This window comes from Pangasianodon hypophthalmus, chromosome 17 (genome assembly GCF_027358585.1).
Source record: "Pangasianodon hypophthalmus isolate fPanHyp1 chromosome 17, fPanHyp1.pri, whole genome shotgun sequence".
Taxonomy (NCBI): Eukaryota; Metazoa; Chordata; class Actinopteri; order Siluriformes; family Pangasiidae; genus Pangasianodon; species Pangasianodon hypophthalmus.
This window is the reverse complement of record NC_069726.1, coordinates 21858220-21879007: the sequence shown is the minus strand read 5'-3', so window position 1 is coordinate 21879007 and position 20788 is coordinate 21858220. Positions and strand designations below refer to the sequence as shown.

At 37.0% G+C, this 20788-nt stretch overlaps 1 long non-coding RNA gene across 3 annotated transcripts; it reads left to right on the top strand.

The window, feature by feature from the left end:
- The first annotated feature begins 13857 nt into the window (after nucleotides 1-13857).
- On the top strand, nucleotides 13858-16792 carry LOC117599390 (uncharacterized). Of its 3 annotated transcripts, none has more exons than XR_004579845.2 (4): nucleotides 13858-13961; nucleotides 14268-14533; nucleotides 14672-14706; nucleotides 16602-16792. It is a non-coding gene; the product is annotated as an uncharacterized LOC117599390 (long non-coding RNA). The 3 variants fall into 3 exon arrangements; XR_004579844.2 differs by having other exon boundaries at nucleotides 13864-14001; XR_004579843.2 differs by having other exon boundaries at nucleotides 13864-14533.
- Nucleotides 16793-20788: the final 3996 nt, after the last annotated feature.

Here is a 20788-nt window from a genome sequence, read left to right as displayed (position 1 = left end):
ATTAAGCCACGCCCTGTCACTTCTCTGATTTCTGAACTCCGAGTTTATATTGTGGGCGTCAGAGTTTTTAAGCGGAGGCGGTTACAAGTGCACAAATGATTTATTAATAAGTGCAACATAGAAAACAAACAATAAGGAGACTATGAACATGAACATGAACTAGACAAGCGAAAAAAAAAACACATATGAACACAAGGCAAAGTGACAAATGCTAGACAACGAGTACGACAAAAACCAGAACTTAACACAAGTGCTCATTAGAAATAAATGTGACTCAGGTGCACATGATATCGTTTGATGTGTAGGGGCTGATGGGTAATGTAGTCGAGTGCTATTTTTGGTGCTGGAATGAAAGTGGGACAATTTTGAACAAACAAGAACAGTGTGATTAGATTCCAAACACATGAAAGGATATATTTTATCTGTGAGCCATAATTAACCAAATTCTATATATAACATTTTTGACATCTCTGCAATAAGTACAGATAAATATATCCCTCCAAAATGAAGTGGAAATTGTTTATTTAGATCAATGTCTAATCTTGCCTTGGTGTCTGCCTGAAAATACCATGCTATCTATGAAGACAGTTTAACAAATATGGTGGTAAAAAACAGTCAATTTGTCTAAAAATGTCAAAAACCTCACTAGCTAGTTATGTGTCGTTACGAATCAGATGTAAGACTAATCAGTTCAGTTCATAATCAAATTCTAATCAGATAACAGTGCACACTGTTTTGATATTAATAAGAAGAAATTTATTCGACAGAAGAAAGACGAGCGAAGGAATGAATGACTCAGTGATTATGACTCAGTGAGTAAAGAGATGATGGTGAGGCTTGTGTTTGAACGCCGCGAGTGACCTTCACCACATGTGATGAGACAGACACTGATTTGGATGATGATGCTAATCAAAATGAGAATGAGCCATTTCCTGCTATAATTCTTTAAAACTTCAAAATAATGTTGTTCTTCCATAAATACATTAGGCTATATATGTAGAAGTAGGCTCTGCATGTTTCAGTGGAATTGGAATGAAATGTGATTTTATCTTTTTTTATGTTTGTATGTAATCTAGAGCTCTACTTGTGGTTGAAATACATGCAAAAGAGAAAGGTTAATTCAGTAAAAGGTAAACTAAGCCTGTAGTTTTCAGAGCCATATATAGTGTATGCAGTAAAATGTCAAAATGTTGCTGGGTTTATGTTAACTTTTTTATCCGTTCATGCAACAGTTGTTACAATAGTAATAAATTTTCAAGTATGAGACCATCTTAACTGGTTTCAGCTGTTTATTTGAGCAATGTTTTATTCCATCTTTCTACCTTTATCGTTTAATTTTTGCTTTGTGTTTAATATTGTGGACAATTTCAATATTTACACACTATTTCCCAGAACTTTGGTTCATTCTTTCTCTAGTTTTTTTTCCCAATTGTTTCTCTCTTGCAGACTGTATTACTTCTCCTCATGCTTCTGCTCTTCTTGTCTACATGCTGTTCTTTCATTCTCTATTCCATTCTCTCTCTCTGTCTCCTGATGCTGTGTGGATGTCTACTACACACAGCAAGGTGAATAAAAAAATGTCACGCCACTGCGATGGCCGCCGAGGTGATGGAGTAGGTGTTGGATGTGGCATTGTGTGTGCCATGATAAAAATAACACTTGTGGCATGAGCCTGAGCAGTTTATTTTTGACTTACAGCAGCTCTGAGTCAACAGATAAAAGAGAGAAAGCTTCTTGGGTCATTGGGTCATTTCTTAAAAAATTAAATAAGCCATGATGCCTTGACAGTCTCGACACTGGGTTTGTAAACACTGTAGATGGTTTAAAGGTGATTGCATTATTGCATTATCATTTGTGTCCCTCTGTTATTACATTTACAAATATGTATTTAAAGTAAAACTAAATGACATCTTCAACACAGATAAAGTGTCTTTCACAACAACATATGTGCATTTTTTCAGTTTATTAAAACATTAATAAAAATCTACAGCATTTAAAAAACAGCATTTTGCCAATCCCAGCCCACTTTACCCTGAAATCCACTATAACTACACTTTACCTTTAAATATAATCATTAAAATACTTCAAAAAGTTTTATATTTTTAATTAATGTTTGAGTCCATTTAACGTCTCCTGCCTGAAACATCCTTTTCCGTGAGTCATCCATTCTTTCATAGTTTAAGAAAAATGGACATTTTACTTTAATTCAACTCTGTTACTTGAACACATTCACCCCTGAAATATTTAGAAATCTATCACAAGTCACATGTTCAAAAGGAAGTTGCATCATTTGAATTTCCTGAAGATCATGGGAAGAAGAAAAGTTCTCTCGTTCTTTTTCTTTTCATTGATACTGTGATATTTACTGTGATAATGATGACGTTACTTTGAAAGTAAAAACCATGCTACCTAGATTATAGAGTGAAAATAAATTATTATAAAAAAGTAAATCATTATCAAGTTATTCATGTCCTCACGTCATTATCCACATCCTCATTGCTACTTCTGTACTGGTGTTCAACCCTGGTACTCACTTAAGAACAAAAAAAAAAAAAAAAATAAAAAAAAAAAAAAAGTATCTTACATGTTCTCTTAGTTTCAGTGTTGAAAAATGATTAAAACTAAAGGTTGTTCTATTATTATTATTATTATTATTATTATTATTATTATTATTATTACTGACTGCTTGACATCCCAGTCATGGAATCAGCATTATAACTGATGATCTGAGACTCACTTTTGTGCCTGTATCTTTCACAGCTCCTCTTCTCAGATAATGATCATAAATCAATCAGATGTTATCCAGCTGTGTGATAGTGATCTATAGTGAGCACACATTTGTTTTTTTTTCTCTCTTAACCTCTTTAAAAAGAGGCCTGTTTGAGTATCAAGGTCGTTTTCTTTTCCTTGAATATGTGTGCAGGCGTATCAGTAAATTCTTCTTACTTTCTTGCTCTCATCACTAGCCTGTTTTATTTATTTGCTTATTTATTATTTTTTTAATATGTAAAATTCTTCTTGATTCACAGGATTGCTCTTTGAAGAGTGTGGAGCAACATGAGGAGAACAGAACGCACCTCAGGATCGCTTCATCTGTTTTTTTTTTGTTTTTTTGTTTTTGTTTTTTTTTTACAATTTACAATTGTACACTTCAGGTCGTAAGGGTTCTTTAGTTATACATTAAGGGAACCCTTTTAGATAAATAATGCATGTAAAAACCTACAGCAGAACGGAAGCAGGTTAGTTGTTCTTATAAGCATCATTAGTGCAATGATGATTGTATAGAAAAAAATGGAATTTAATTGGAATCTCAAAAAAAGTCTTTTTTCTTAAAACTAAAGTGGAAAACAACTGTTTGACTGTAAGGAGAAAAAAATATAATAACAATAAAGAATGAACATTATTGTGAAATTGTTATTATTGTGAACTAACATTCATATGAAACAGCAGCTGTGTTGCAGGGAATACACCCTGGACTTATTCACCACTAAGGGCTATCTCTCTTAGCACTCAGTCAGAACATGTGAAACACACAGACAGTAACCCGAGCTCAGGATCAAACCAGGGACTCTGGAGTTGTGCATCTACCTGCTACACCACCGTCCTGCCCCAGTTTTCAATTACATGTCTTGAAAATTTGAAAGAAGCACAAACTTTGACTCTGTTAAAAAAATATCACCGATATCTTGACTGCAGTTGCGACATCAAGGCGAACACATTCACTGTGAATGGCATTACAGTCATAAAACATAAAATATAAATGCACATAAAATATTAATAGGGACAATGACAGCTACAGGGACATATTAAACCATTAAGCAAGAAGTCTAACAGTGAAGTAGTAATAGAAGTCTAACGCTAACGGTGCGTTACACTATGGAGTGTGTGACAATATTCGGAAATTCATCAGAAATTCATTCTGAGATTAGAGTTGGCCGACTGCGATGGCTTTCGTGTCATTATGAGCAGAGTCTGACATCTTCAGAAAAAAATGACTTAAGTCATAAGGGACTTTGACCAAATTTTTGAAGGGCATAATATCATTATGTAAATCTAATTTTAATTTCAAACACATTAAAAATGTGAAATTAACTCGTCTAAGCCACACTTTTTGTCAAGTATGTAAAACCTGGGTTTTTGCCATATTAGAACCTTGGGCTACAGTAGCAGGAAGCAGTGAATCAAATTCGATGGCCGCCATAGCCGCCTTTCCACCGTCGTTGCTTAAAATTTAGCTTATCTAGCACTCCGCCATGTTTTTAAGGGTGATCTGATATTTAGTGCAGCACCTGTTCTATAAACCATGACTAGCTTATTTCCTTAGTGACTCAAATATACATAGACAAATGACCAATTTTAGTTTGAGATGTGAAAAAGCTGACATCTTCTAAGCTCGGGCAATTTGATTCCGGGTGAGATGTGTTTCAGGAGAGTGACAGTGTCAGACACGAAGGCAACCAGGTGTTGCTTTGTGGTCATAAAAAATCCTGTCACATTCCACTTCATCGTCTGTGGTGTCTTGCCTTTCACCTTGGCCTGTCGGGATTTAAAGAACACGGACCAGAATCCCAGCTGGTGTCAGGCTCGTGAAATCATTGTGCAAGTAATGACTGCACCTCTCATTCCCCAGTGGCAGGACAGCTCCATGGGCATGACTGGTAAATTAGTCCTGATTTCTATTGTCACTGCAAATCTTGGGTGCCTGTGTGACTCCAAATTAGCATGGACAAGCTTGTTAAAAGAGATATAATGCCCTCACTGATTTAATTGTCTCCACCAGGTTCTTATATTTTCATTAGATTCAGAGGGGGCATTGATTGAGTGGGAAATGTTCCTGTGTGGAAATGTGCAATTATTTTATTCTCAAATTTAATTAAACTCACTCAGCTTTAGGCATTTGGATCAGTAGTAAAAATCCGACAAAGACACCATGCTAAATCTTTAAAGTTTCTCATATGTGATCCATACATCTTTTTAGCATAACCACAAACTAAAAGAAAACCAGAAAGTGTGTGATGTGAATTTTTAGCTCAGGTTGCTGCCTTGAGCCTGTTGCGCTCTACAGATGGCCTATTTTTCAGAGCTGAGGCTGGTTAATGCTCCTGTGGAAAGGCTGTGAAGCAGTAAACAGCCCCTTTACTACCAGCCCCAGCGGCTTTCCTAAATCAAATGATCCACTTACGGCCTCCCTGGTTTGTACCCTCTGCCTCCCCCCAGAGCCCTGCAGCTCTCTAATGTCATTCTCCCACTGTGCTGCTTTATCCCTACATGACCTTTCCAACTCATTCTTGGCTCTTTGTGAACAAAATAATCTTTGGTTCCTTTTTATTTTCTTTAATACAGTAAGCCTAGTCAAAATTGGAGACAAAACTCTAGCTGTGCAGTTTGCTAGCTAGCCCACCTGTTAGTGTGATGTCATATTCAATATAACATAGTACATAACATAGTATAATTAAGCAAAAAATATGACAATCGTATAACTCCAATATTATTAACTCAATTTTACTCATTTTTTCTCATTACCTCTACCTGGAAGTAGACTGTTTACCAGTTTCCACAAAGCTATGGAGTTTCAAGGGTTCTTTGGAAAGGCTTAGCAAGGCATTCTGTAGCTTTCTAAAGCATTCCATTTGGCACACTTTCTGACAGGAAAACATTTATCATTCATCTTCAGTAACCGCCTTCCTGTATCCCAGCATACACACTCACACCTAGGGACAATTTAGTCACCAATCCACCAACCACCATGGTTTTGGAGGAAACCCAGAGGAAACCCACATATTTAGGTATATAGGAAACTGTAGACCTAAAAACCTGTGCACAAGCCCAGATCACTGATTAATGATGAAAGATTGGACTAAAGACTGATGACAAAATAATTTTCTTTAATCACAGGTCTATCGTTAGAGGATCTCCATTGGATAACCTGATATGGGAGTCATGCATTATCACACAGTTAAGCATTCTAAAACAGGATTAAGTCACAATCAAAGCCATCTATGTTCTTTCCAGCACTTATCTGTCTGGCTTTCTGCTAACACATGCTTTTATTTCTAGTCTTTTGTTGCATTAGGTATGTACAAGAGATGTAAAGATATATTTTTGTTAGAAAGTCATAAGGATGTTTTTGACACTTTTTTTTTCATATTTGGGGCAGATGGTCCAAGAGCTGGTATGATTGGTGAAGTCTGAAAGCTGTTTTCAAGTGGCCCAAAGAACCAATCCCTGTCCCCTTGAAAATGGTGGGCTAGAGTGCACTTCAACCAATCCATTTTCCTCTTAAAAGCAGTGGTCTGAGGCTAACATCGACAAAACCATGGAGCAGTCTGTATCAGATGAGGAAGCTAGCTTCTATATGTGATTTGTTTACCTTGTCACATTACTTCCTGTTTCAAGTTTAGTGATGACAGTGAAAGGGTTATTGTGGTCAGTGGAACAGGCAGAACACATTATTGACATATAAAACCAGTCTTTCGTGCTGGCCTACATGGCTAGAATCCTTTTTATACAAGAATGGCTCCTCATTTGCAGGTATCCCTGTACAGTGACATGCTACTTATCCAAAAAGCACTGCTCTCTACCACTTGTGTGTTTGTGCCAAATGAGAAAAAAAAATAGCCAACATATGAACCTAGTGCCTATTATTTTGCAAACTTGCATGCAGAAAAGCGACATGGAATAGTGGAATCGATTCGTGGTTCAGAAGAAAACCCTCAATTTTGAGCCCCTCCCCTAAATGAGCCCAGAATCAGTCCTGTGCAGACTCAAGTATTCAGAGCATCTTTTTTACTATATAATCTTTATCTACCAGTGAAAGCCTATAAATAAACACATTCAAATAATTAAATAAATTCAAATAAATTGAGGGCGATTAGGTCAGAATGACACTGGTGGAGAATGATGAAATTGAAGGTCCTCTAGGAAGGAAAGGGGAAATGATGAAACTACACCTTAGAGTCCATATTTAAGGCCTTGGTGCCGGCTGGCAATTCTCACATTATTCGTCTCATTAGTTTGGCCTTCGTGCTCCAGTTGCCATGGTAACATGGATTCATTTTGACAGCCAAAGTTTTGGGAGTTCTTCCTCCAGATCTCAGCTTCCTTCCTTTGTATGCTTACTCTCTTTCTAATCCATTGTCTCTGGAACATTTTCCTAATTCCTTTCTTAATATCCACGTATCCATTCATCCATCCTTCCACCTATCCATTTAATTTTATCTTCCTGTCGCATCTCCCCTTTCCATATTCAAGGTCACAGCTCTTGATTGCCTAGCAACTAATCGAACAGGGGGAATCAAGTTGTAATCTGCACTCCTCCTCTGCCTCCTCCTGGAGTGTGACCTTTGTTTTATTCTTTTCAGACATTTATTCACACATGTGCTGCAGTAAATGGTGAGAGTTTGCAGGTGTTTCCATTGCTGAGGTTATTATCTCCATAAATGTGGCTGTGAAGCACTGAGACATTTCTCATATTTGGGTTCTACTATCAGAATATTCTAGAAATGTATACAATCAGTGGTGTGCAGATCCCTCAGCATGCTGTGCATTGTACCATGTTGACAGCTTAATTAAGTTCTATACTAGCTAATGTGTAGTCATGGAGCCACATCTAACCTGTTTGGATTTAATAGCTTTCAGAGCTTCATGACTCTTAGACTGAACATGATAATGAGCAGAGTTATTTGTATGCCATTGTCCCACCTCTTAGCCTGGTTTTGCTGGCTTGTAGTGCACTTGTCTGAACAGTTTATCATCTACCTGTCTGTCTGCTATGAGTAAGGAATAAATCATGTCTGGCAGTTGATGGCATCTTTTGTTTCCAGCCTGAAACCCAATCTGTTGACTGCTCCAGCCTTTCAAACCCTCTGTGGATCCTCAGGTGTTCCACGCTGTGACTGTCTCCAACCATCTGCAAGATGAACGCAAGACTGACGTTGATGTTGAATCAAGCAGCAAGTCATCTGCCCAGGTTTGGTCATTGTCCAGGTAGGTCAGCCTGGTCGTGAGGTTGTTCTTCTTCTTATTATTTAAAGACCAGTTTTATCTCCATTCAAGGTGACTGTGGAATCTTTGCCTGCTGAGAGACATTTGTTTTTATATTGAGTCATATTCAAGCAAGCAGCTGTCTGCAATTTCTTTTCATTCCCCTGCAGGGAGTAGTATTTTATTAGTGATTCTTTGGATGTCCACACCAGGCAATGGGTGATGACAGAAACAATGGGGTGGAGATGAGGTCTGAATATGTAATTATAAGGCCAGAGCTTCCTAAATTATCCAAAACAGTGGTGAAATTAGCCGAGCACCAATATGATTAGGAAGGGAAGGTAGTGCATTGGTGTTGATTGCCCCCACTGTTACGGCTGGTGTTACAAACTTCTCCCCAGTCTCCCTCAATTATCTCTTTGCCTAGGAGCCCTGTCAATCCCCATCTGCTCCTGTGCCTGTCAGTGGCTCTCATCCACTGAGTGGGCAGAAAATCAAGACAGAAAAAAGAGTGAGAGATCTCTGTTTGGAGCCACTGTGGCAGAAAACAAACATGGCTGAATTAGCAGTGTTTCCAAACTTGCACTGTGGGGATCATTTTAGACTGATCCGGGGGTGCGTATTGTGTGGTATATGTGGGGAAACCTTCTTAGCCCTCGCTCTACTTCAAGCACTTCATTTATCAATCCAAACACAAAGGCTGTTTTTCAAAAATCTTCAAAAGAAATTGAGAGGCAATGCCAGTAATTATAACCTGGGGCTCCTACTTGAAGCTGGTGCCAATAGACTATTGTTTCTTTCAATTTCTTCAGGTGAATTATTCTTGATAAATTGCATTCAGAGGAGGAAATTGTTGCTGAATCTACTGAGTGCTTGCTATCTCCATCTGCAAGAGCCATATGGGAAGAGAATGATGAAATAATACATTAGTGCCCACATTTAAGGCCTTGGTACTGGCGGACAATTCTCTCATTATTTGTGCTCTGGGTTGCCATGGATACTTAGATTCATGTTGATGAACAAAAGGGCAGTACAAAAAAGGTCTCCTTCTGTGTGAAATATAGTACATACAGTGACAGCAATGTCACTCCTTGCAACTCAGTTTATTCAATTTACAAACTAGTCAAGCACCAATGGCTTTTGTCTAGACACATTTTTGTTTGTCCTTTATCTTTTTCTCTCAGTATTTCAGTCAGCCTACATGTCCTTCTTGCTTCCTCTCTCTCTTTCTCTTTCTATGAATGGCTCTGATTACACTGACACCAAGGGATATCCTAGGTCAGGTAATGCTTTTTTTACTGACTTATAATACTGAAAAACACAGATGGAAGAATAAAAATGTGGTATGCTGATCTGAAAGGGGCTAGTTAAATTGCCAAGAAATCTCTTTCAGGTTACCACTAGACAAGACAACAAAAAGTCTAAAAGGAAGGAAGACTAGCAATTTGCAGGGTTATTTATGCTACCGTTTCTAATTACTTGCCACTCTTTTTGCATTTCACAACCAGGCTTAGTCTTTGTGCACGCTATAATTACAACTCACTGGATGAGCCATGAAATTGGGCCGCTGAGACCCACAAGTGGTCAACAAGTGTGTTAAATGTGCCATTGCTAATATTCTCTAAATGAAAAGCACCACACTTCTAACAATATTCATTCATTCATCTTCAGCAAGTACTTTGTCCTGGTCAGGATCATGGCGAATTCTGGGAAAATTGGGTGTGAGCTGGTAATACACCCTGAATGGAAATGAGATTCCTGCCAATTGCAGAAATCCTTATCAGCTGACAGAATATAAATTTTGTTTATAGCTTTGGCGACCACCATCACAAAATCTGAAGTCTTCACAAAAATCACATTTTTAAATCCTTACCTTACTTGAAAGTGTGTGGCTTTTTTTTTCAGCATGAAAGACACTGTTCTTGTTTGTTTGGTCTTGACTTCACATCATATGCTTTTGTTTGTTATGGCCATGTGTCTTTGTTATGGATCTAGTCATTTCTATCTCTTATCATTGGTTTGGTATCCTAATGTGTTGACCTGTTCTGTGTTTCCTTTGTCTCTTTTTAACCTCCTGTTCCTTTGTCTTATTGCGAACTCTCATTACGAGTTATCATGCATATCCAAGCCTTAGTTTCCCATGTTCACTGTTTGTCATTTCTTGTATACTTCCTGGTTTTGACCATCACCTTTTTTTTCCCAATTTCTGAATATAGATTATCCCTGTTTAATGCTGTGTGCCTGTTCTCTGACATTGCTAGTAACTTTAATTTAACATAATAAATACCTTGCAGAATTTACACACTTGTGTCCTGCCTCCCATATGGACTAACAGAAGCTCTAATATCAGTCATTTTTGCAACCATTTTTGTGCCACAGTGCAATGCTGGAAACTCCATGTTGAATTTCATTTTTTTAGGCCCCGATTATGTGGAAACCATAAGTGGTTCAGAAGTGAGATCAGAAATAAAGACAGTGCAGTAGAGAAGGCTGACATTTCAGCACCTGAGACCACAGTATGCTAAGAAGAAAGTGATTTGTGGTCAAAAGCCTTGACAATACAGCGATTGTATTCTTTTCCAGAATTTTTTTGGTTTGGGGGCTGCTTATCATTTTTACTTTCTTGTAATAAATTCATGATAATGTGACTTGGCACGAGATATGTTCAGCAGTCATGGAAAAGAAGTGATTCGAACATGCTCTCCATAGCCATTAACATCTCTTCTGAGCAGAACTAATCTGCAGCTCTAAGTCTCTAATCCTGAGGTTGGCCCAGAGGGACGTGGTTCACTACATGGCTAAGACATAGGGCCAGATGCACTTAGCTGTTTGCGCCCAAGCTAAATCAAGCATAAATCAGTTGCATTCCATGTGAAAAAATATGGTCCTTACAGTATGTATGAAACTGGAGTACGACCCTAAGCTCACAATTTAAGCACTGTGCCTATGGAAACATGCATGCATTTGATGGAGGATCATCTAAGGAATGAATGTTCCATGTACAAATCTTTGGGCAGTTAGTGATGGCCAGTTTTGCATGCATATAACTGTTGTCGTCATTATCTAGTTTTGGTAGCATGGCAAAACAACAGTGGAGGACAGCAACAGAAGTAATGATATTCAGGGAAAGGATAGGGAAATTGGTGATTCACCTGATATTTATTAGGGAATCAATTCAAGCAAAACTAGAAGGAAACTACCGAACCATGTGATGTTCAAAACAATTGCTCATTGTCAACGAGTGTACATACGAAGCGTTTCAGGGAGAGGTGCATTTTCATTAAATACAGATATGAGTCAAATGAGATTATGAACGTGAACCATCAAGATAGGCAGATCAGATTCTGGAATTGTAATGAAGATTGTATTGTGAACATAGCCATAGACCCTAAAATGTGAGACAAAGAAAAAGCTCCATTACCTCACATGTAGCCTGTGATCCTGTTTGGAAATAGTTTAACCTCCAATGGCTCCAACCTTAATGCAGGCCATGACCTCTTGAGTAACAATGCTGGATATCTGCTAGAATTGAATTTAATATCAATATCAACAATAAAAACAACTGCAGCAGCCTGGACAGCTTTGTCAGCCCACCTCCCAGTGGAAAACCAGCCAGTTTATCTCAGCGAGTGTGAATGACTCATCGGGCAGTCACTTGTTTCAGTCAGATATTTGTTGATGGGGAAGTCGTGGGCATCGAGCTCTGTGGAGGTGTTCTCTCAGCCATTTCTGACATGTTTAGACCTGAAGCTCTTCTAATGCTTTTGGTAAATCTCTTTGGCTGTGTCTCTTCTCCCCCTCAAAACCATCCCTACCTCATCCTCCCACAGTTATAAATAAATCCTCGCTGCATTACCATCCTTGTCAGGGTAATGCAGCAGCCTTCACTGCATGTTCAAACGACTGCCAGATGACTGCAGAAGCCTGAAGATCCACAATCCACTAAGGGAATGAATGCTTTGGCTTTTTACAGCACAGTTCACCAAAGCCATTATCCACAAGTCAGATGAAAACCAACAAGCCAAAGATGGGGTTTGATCATGCATAAATGAGAGCTGTGAAAAAAAAATCAGAATAAAATTACACCTCTATTTTTTTTTTTTTTTTACATCTCCTGAAACAAGAGACAAAATATTCTGACAAAACCTTACAAGTGTTCTCCAATTTTAACTAAGACATGCAATTTTTGAGCACTAGACATGAATGTTATGAGCTAAAACACATTTTCCTTCTTAAAAGATATGTTTACTGGCATTTTACATTAATTTACATTACATTACCAGTTTGAGCCTGAACGCCAATAATGATCAAAAACATGTTGAGATTTGTAAGCAATATGGCCACCATATGCCAATAAATCCTTGCAGGGTAGAGCTTAATTTTCTTAACAGCTATAACTCATGACATGTAAAATAGATTCATGTGAAACTTGAAATGCTTGTTCACACTGCAAAAAATGACATCTAAGCAAGTGAAAATAATCGATCAGTCATGACATTAAAACCACCTGCCTAATATTGTGTTGGTCCCCCTTGTGCCTCTAAAACAGCTCAAACTTATCAAGGAATGGACTCCATGAGACCTCTGAAGGTGTGCTGTAGTATCTGGCAAGAAGTTAGCAGCAGATCCTTTAAGTTCTGTAAGTTGCAAGGTCGGAGGTCCTCCATGGATCGGACCAGACGAGCTAGTCTTTGCTCGCCATATGCATCAGTGATCCTTAGGAACTCATGATCCTGTTGCTGGTTCACGAGTCTTCCTTCCTTGGACCACTTTTAGTAAGATTACAATTAACGAAATACAAAATTATTAAACCTATTTCTAGACAGATTTACTCATTTCAGGCTTTACATTTTCTTAAAATTAGCAAAATTATCTGCCAATAGAACAACACTATTTAAAGCTTGAAATCAGTAAAAAGTCTATGAATGGGTTTTAGTTATCTTGTATATGTTGTGTTGTAATCTTGTAGTATGAAATATTAGATAAATTTGACTATATTCAAGATATTTTTACTTCCTAAATGCAGGACTAGATTTTAAGGCACTGAGGCAGTGAGGCAGTGCTAAGGTTGGTGCAGTCGTTCGTAGGTAGTGGGTTCAAGTTGAAATACATGTTTCTCAGGAAGTCTGATCAAGCTGCTGATTTGGTGCACTGTATCTTTAAGTAGAACCAGGTTGATTCCTTTTTCTTTTTTAAACACTGTTTTGTGGTCAGAGTCCTCCTAAGCTTTTGCTTTCTCTTTCAGTCAAAAGCATCAGAGACGACAGTGGAGCAAAGGTAAAATCAGCCAAGTATACTGTAAATCTATTTAAATTAGGCATGGTTTTATTACACATCATTCATTATTGTTTTAGTTCTGTTGTGCTGTGTTTAAATATTTAACGTTAACTGACAGTATCTTTTATATATTTTACAGTGACGGTGTTGAGCATCAACAATGGCGAGTGTCTCTATGTTCCTGTAGAGTTACTGCTCTTCTGATTAACTTAATGTATTGGGGAGAGGGGGAGGGGGGGTGTATGTATAAAACTTTTCATACCAAATCCAAATCAAAACATCAAAAACAAACCAAAAGCTGTAACCAAAATCAATAACAAATAGCGAACCAAGAGCAAAGACGAAGAATAAGAAAACAAATGTCAAACCAGATGATGAACCATGGACAAGTGTTCAGCAGTGTAAATGAAAACAGTCACAAAATACAGTTGAAAATATATTATAACCTATTAGAAAATGAACATATATGTATACCCAGTGCTATTTATATATAAATTTCACACTCTTCAAAACTACACTCTTTATATATGTATATATATATATATATATATATATATATATATATATATATATATATATATATATATGGTTTTTGTAGGCATCATCGTGGGAAAACTGGATGATTGGATTGGGATATGATCCAGAGGGCTTCAGCATTGTCAAATGCTATGATGACGAATACAATGGAAATTCAGACCTTGGTGATCTCTTTATTGTGGAATGTACAAGTCTTATCAAAAGGTTCTATCATGCTGGAGTGTGCTGAGATGAAGAGGAGATCATTCATTTTACACATAAAACATATTTTTTATAATTGTACCTTGACATAGAGAAACTCACAGTGTAACTAATCAAACAAAAATAAAAGTTTCTGTATCACAGTGATGCCATTATCTGTAATTAAGTATAATTAAGCATGGTCTTTATTGAGATTTTTCTCTTTATTCTTATTACAGGAAACCAGTATATTGACATGTTTTGGTTTTTTTTCATTTTCCCCCCACTAGAATCAGATTCATCATCTAGCTCAGCTAGTAGTTTCTCCTCTTCCAGTTCCTTTTCCAGTTCCTCTTCCAGTTCCTGTCCAGGTCGTGTAAGCAAAGTGTGTGTGGATGACTTTACTGGAGGGCAGAAATTTGCAATTTATAGAAAGAAAGATGGAATCCCTGCATCGTTTAAAAAGAATGTTAAAAATGCAATGAAGAAAAAAACAAACTATGATCTTTTGACGTACAACTGTATTCATTTTGCCATGGAGATTTTGGAAGTATGGGTAAGGCTGAATTTGTTATACAAAATAATGTGTATCTCTTAATGTGCAGTGGGCTGCCAGTCTATTTGGTGCTAAATAGATGTACATTTAATTATTACGTTTTACTAATGTGGTCTTCGTGTTTATGTTTCTTTACAGGCAAAGTAGGGAGATCCTTAAACAGTTTCAACTTTGTAAGTATGATTACTAATTTTTAACTACTGGAAACATGACAAGTAGATTTTATTGTTGTTTCGTCCATATACTCATACATTGAGGGATCATTATGCATCACACAGGACAATACACAGTTAGGTAATGCAATATACTATTACTTTGAAGGAACTAATCGTCAATGAATGAAGAGTTCTTCATAAACACTTGTCTTACTTATTCCAATAGCTTAGTGTCTAAACTATAAATGACTACATGAGTTATTATGTGTAGGTCTCCTCAACAGAACACATGGTTGGTGTGTTGATTTTATTTAGCCAGTCAAGGTCTAAAGAGAAAAATGGACAACAATAATGTATGAAAATATTGTAATGTAGCACTGACTAACAAATATTCTTTATTAACAAAAAATCGAAAGTAATAATTGCTTTTAACAGAGTGGCAATAGAAAAAGTAATAAAGAATTTACTTTTCAGTACCAAAACACTAATGTTTCAGTGATTAGTAATGAACTTCTGTGTGATTTACTGTAATACTGTTCCAGATCATCATTAACTACTATTGAAGTAACACTTTACAGTAACACTTTACAGTAACATTATGGTAAGTCTTTAGCAATGAATTACCATGTGATTTACATTACAGTTCTGTTCCAGATCACCTTAACTTCACAAGTCATTAGTGTTTTGTTAAAGTAAATTATTTATAACACTTTTGAAAATATACTATATGTCCTAAAGTATGTGGACACCTGACCATCACACACAATCGTGCTTCTTGAAGATCCCATTCCAGATTGAATCCCCCTTTGCTGTTATAATAAGCTCCACTCTTCTGGGAAGCTTGGGGATTTGTGTTCATTCAGCTACAAGAGCATTAGTGAGGTCAGGCGCTGATGTCGGATTTAGTTCCTGGAGTGCAGTCGGTGTTCCAGTTCATCCCAAAGATGCAGGACACTTGAGTTCTTCCACTCCAAACTACACACACCATGTCTTCATGGAGCTCGCTTTGTGCACAGGGGCATTGTCATGCTGGAGCAGGTTTGGGCCTCTTAGTTCCAGTGAAGGGAAATTGTAATGCTACAGCATGCAAAGATATTCTGTACAATTGTGTGCTTCCAACTTTGTGGAAAGAGTTTGAGGAAGAATCACATACAGGAGTAATGGTCAAATGTCAACAAACTTTTGGTCATATAGTGTATAGAATATTTGCTGCTAATCGCTACATCACAACCTTGCATTTTTATAAGTTATTGTTGTCTGTTTCTCTGTTCTTAGACCTTGACTGAGTAAATAAAACAACACATTGGCCCTGTGTTCCTCTGAAGAGACCTATAATAATTCATATAGACATTTACATATTAGACAATGAGGTATTGGAACAGATCAAGGTATATTACATAGTAGATCTCCAGAAGGAAAATAAGGTTTAGCTATTGGGAATTAATGTCAGTGTGATCAGTGATTAATTAAAAGAGCCATAGTTAGCTAGTGGCTCTGCAGGAGAAACATAATACACAGAAAAATACTGCTTTGGTACTAATGAACTCCTACTAGCATACTTACTGAGTAATTGCCTAGTAATTCCAGTAGTAGTTAATAGGATTAACATAGGTGTTGATGAAGAACTATTCATTTATTCCTGCTTAATTCCTGCATAATTATTCACAAGTTATGAAAGTGTTGTAATGTGTTACCAGTAATTACACTACACATACTGTATAACTACATAGTAATACAACAATTATAAAACAGATAGTTTCGGTTCTAAACTCTGATTAGCTGAGCGTGTTGGAAGCCGGTGTAAAATCCTCGATATGCACACATCTGTGACCATGTCATAGTAATTAAATTTTATATTAATGTGCCAGGTTTTAAACCAGTAATCCTAATCAATAAGCTCTTATGTTGCTTAGCAGCCAAAGCTCACTGGAAGACGTTGCTGTTGGACGAACAGACAAGCCAACGCTCTGATGATGGAAGAAGCAGATTTCATTCTTTTTTATATTTAGATGGTTTTCCTCACAACACTTATAACATTGTTAAATTTACTTCTAAAATTGTTAAATACTTCTAAAATTAATAAAATTGTTCTTTACTTACTGTCTGATTAGACCAAAACAAAGATGTTAATAGAATCAGAATTTTCAAGTAAAATACTTTGGGTAAATATATACTTAGGGTTTTATATATATATATATATACACACTAAGTATAGATGTTTGTTTTAGTTCCAGTGTATCGACATGAACTTTCTCTGTAGTTAATGAATTGGAAATTATTTTTTTTAGCTCAGATCCATGACTCTCTAAAGAAATCTCAAAAACAACAAAAAAAAAATATACATAAATAAAGTCAGTATAATCTGTGAAGTCATATGTTCACAGGCACCTGACACTCAAATCCTCTGTACATCAAAATTTAAATAAGAAAATATGAATAAAAATTCATGTTCAATTCCCAAAATCAATGCAACAGCCACCGATCAATAAATCAAAAAACTTTAAAATCAATGGCTGCATTTGAGGCAAAATGATGTTTCTCTGCCTACAACTGTTAAAAATACACAGAAAATGCCTCCTCAACTTGAGATTTCAACTGGTCAGCTTGGGTTAGTCCTTCTCAACTACCACTTTCTTCCTCATTTACAGAATGAAATCAAATCAACATGGCCGCTCACACTGTGTTCAGTGTGTACAGTGTGTTTTATTCAGTGTACAGTCCTCCTTCTCTGCTTTTAAATGAGTTTATAGCAGTATTGGCTTTAGATCAGTTCATATACAGACACAGCTCTTGGTTAAATCTATAATATTGACCATGCTAATCACTGTTTTGAGAAGGTAATCATCAACTTTAGAGTTATTACTAATGTTAGCAGGCTAGCTTGTTGCTAAGCTACTCACTATTGTGCACTGGTTAACTTGTTGCTAAGCTACTCGTTATTGTCCGCTGTTGTTGCTGTGCTGCAATTTCAGTCCAAAATGCTGCATGAATGTTTGAATTTCACTGCACTACAGCACCAATAGCCGTTCAGGCCTGTAACTGTAAAAGTGTGGTTCAAGTAGCTGTTTATGAGCTTTTCACTCTTTTACAGAGCAAACAAAATGGAGGCATCCATGGGTTTTTTTTTTCCCACTATCCATGTCGAACTTGCTGAAGTGGGAAATGACATTATTGTGTCTTACAAATTAATGCTTACGAAGCATCACAAACGCAACATTAAAAAAAGAGAATGTAAGAAAGGTTTCCTGGAGCTCCAGGTGCAACCTCAATGCCAGAATCACGATACACAACTGAACCATTTTAACTGATTAAACTTCAATGTGTCGAATCCTGTGCAAATTCAAAAACTCCTACTTTTTATTTCTCTGCATTTGTGTGTAGTTTTCCCTGTGCAGTGTGTGTATGTGTGTCTCCTCTCAGTGATCCTATGGCCTTTTATTCCTCTTACACAACTGACAGCAATGAATCCAATTTTAATAATTTAAGAATGAGAAGTCATACTTTTTATCCATTTATAGTTACATTTGATGTTATGGAACATCCACAAAACAAGATTGTTCCTGTTCTCGGTTACGTTATAGCAGCTATAAGCAGTCGTTCCCTCACCAGCCAATCTCTCTTTTCTCTTCTCTCTTTTCTCTCTCTTGAAGTTAATAAGACAAAAAAAAAAAAAAAAAAGCGTAAACTATTCTGTCCTGAAGATGTCGGAAATTCTACAGTTACAGCTTTACGTCTGACTGTGGCAAAGCTCTGACACTGGAGACTCCTTCCGTAAATGTTAAACAAACGTCTCTTTACAGAAACATTATTTCAATAACATATTTTTTGATTAATTTATTAATAGGAGTCATCACTGTATACTGTATAGCTGTAGAAACTAACTAATTAGAACAAGCACATTAATATAAACTTTGCAGACTGAACTGCTGTCAGAGCTGCTGTTACAGAGAACTACACATTAGTCCCTTACATTAGTGAACATACTGCTCGGGCGGGGTAACAGTTTGGTCTGCTGTGTTTGCTGAAATGTTCTAGTAGTTCAGTGAAGTGAATTAGGTTTGCGCTTATTGGATGCCTACCTCCAAATTTGTCTAAAATAACAAACCTCAGAGAAGATTCAAGACTCAATAACTTTATTGTTACATGTACATGGTTTCTTGAGGGCAACTATCTTCTGATTGAGACGAAGACACTGTGCTCATATTTAACCAGCATAATAAATCTTAATCTTAGAGAAACCTCTCATGATTCTTCCTACTGAATGGTACAGACTTCTCAGTGTGCACAAAATGAAATTAGTAGTAGTGTTAGTGTAACAGAACCCGTGGCTGCTTGGTATTGTGTTGGATTGCATCATTTTGAGATTGATACACATGGGATTTTGTCTTTTTATTGGAGAATTTTTGCTGTGCCAGCTGTGTGGTGTGTGTGGGACCAGAGAAGGAGCTCATGATCTGGTTGTAACATGCTGTAAACATTTCAAGCTTTCCCCATTTTTACTCGAGTGCAAGGTAAGCAGATTTAGTGTTCAGAGCATGAACAGCTTCCTTTCCTGAGTTTTGTATGCATCTTTACTCCCAAAGCATGTTTTAGAATTAAACAGGCTAAGGATCGCAAACACAAGAGTTTGAATGCACAGGACTGCATCCAAAGCAGCATCTTTTCCCACCCGAGGCTTCTTTCAGTGCTCGAACCTCATGATAATGAAGGCTGAAGGACAGAAATCATCTCTCCGTCTCACCGTTAGCTATCAGATAGAAATGCTGACATTGTGTATCCAAAAAAAAAAAGTACAAAATCATAGCTGATTTTTTTGTGATAGAGAAGCTGTAGGGGTGTGCTGCGTCTCAGCCAGGCTTCATGCCACCATGCTTCATGCTAGCTCTGAATCAGCTAGCTCTCATCAAGCCTGGTACTCACCAAAAAAACAGTTTCTCCAGAGCTAAGGTTCGATTGGCTCGCTGATTGACAAATATCAGCATTGATTGTTTCTTGATTGATTGATGCTATGTTCAGGAAAGAATGTATAATAAAATAAAATGTCAGTGTGAATTATCCCAAGCTTAGACACTCATCAGATAAATCCCCAGTCCTCTAACTAAAACAGTGCAGTGTGTGAATAGTTGAATAAAAGAAGCACAGTTGCTGGGGGACAGTCCCTGAGCAAGTCCTCGGAGGAAAACTACAGTGTGTTTAGTGTCTTTTATTCAGGGATAAATGGTACAGAAGCAGTGTGGCACATGAGTGCAGCAGGACTATTAATTCCTGTCCGTTTAGAAATACGTAATATGTTGAAAGTGTAGAAAGAAAGGTACGCAAATGCATACAAGTATCATATGATTGATGAGCAAGCACTAAGACACAGAAGGTGAGATTCTGTGCTGCTGACTGGAATGTTGCGAGTTTAAATCCCAGGACGGCCAACGAGCCGGTGCATTAATGCACACCTTCGAATATGTTCGGGATTTATACGCTGGGCGATCCTCATACAGAGATTCAACTCAAATAATTGTTGATGTGATGCAGTTTACTGTAAGGAGTTGGTTTATTTAATATTTATGGAAAGAGTCTCCAGTGTCAGCGCTTTGTAACAGTCAGAGGTAATGCTGTAACTTTAGGTTTTGCAACATCTTCAGGACAGACGAGTTCATGCTTTGCTGTGTCTCAGGGATGTGACAAGCTCTCTGATTAACTTCAAGAGAGAAAAAAGAGAGTGAATGACTGTATAGCTGCTATAACGTAAGTGAGAAGTGGAACTAACTTGCTCACAGGCATTCCATAACATTAAGTATAACTATAAATGGATAAAAAGTATGACATGTTTTCTGTAATAAATTTAAAAAAAACACTTCTGGATGGACTTTGAGGTGGTAACAGTAATTCTGCTTCATTACACCAACCCATTGTTAATTATTTTCCCAAAACAGCACAACACTGAATGTTTAATCTCTTACATAAATGAGTTTTTATATGCATTTTAATCTATAACACCACTGTTTGTTGTTTTAATCAATGCTATATTATACATACATATATATATATATATATATATATATATATATATATATATATATATATATATGTGATATTGTTATTAATT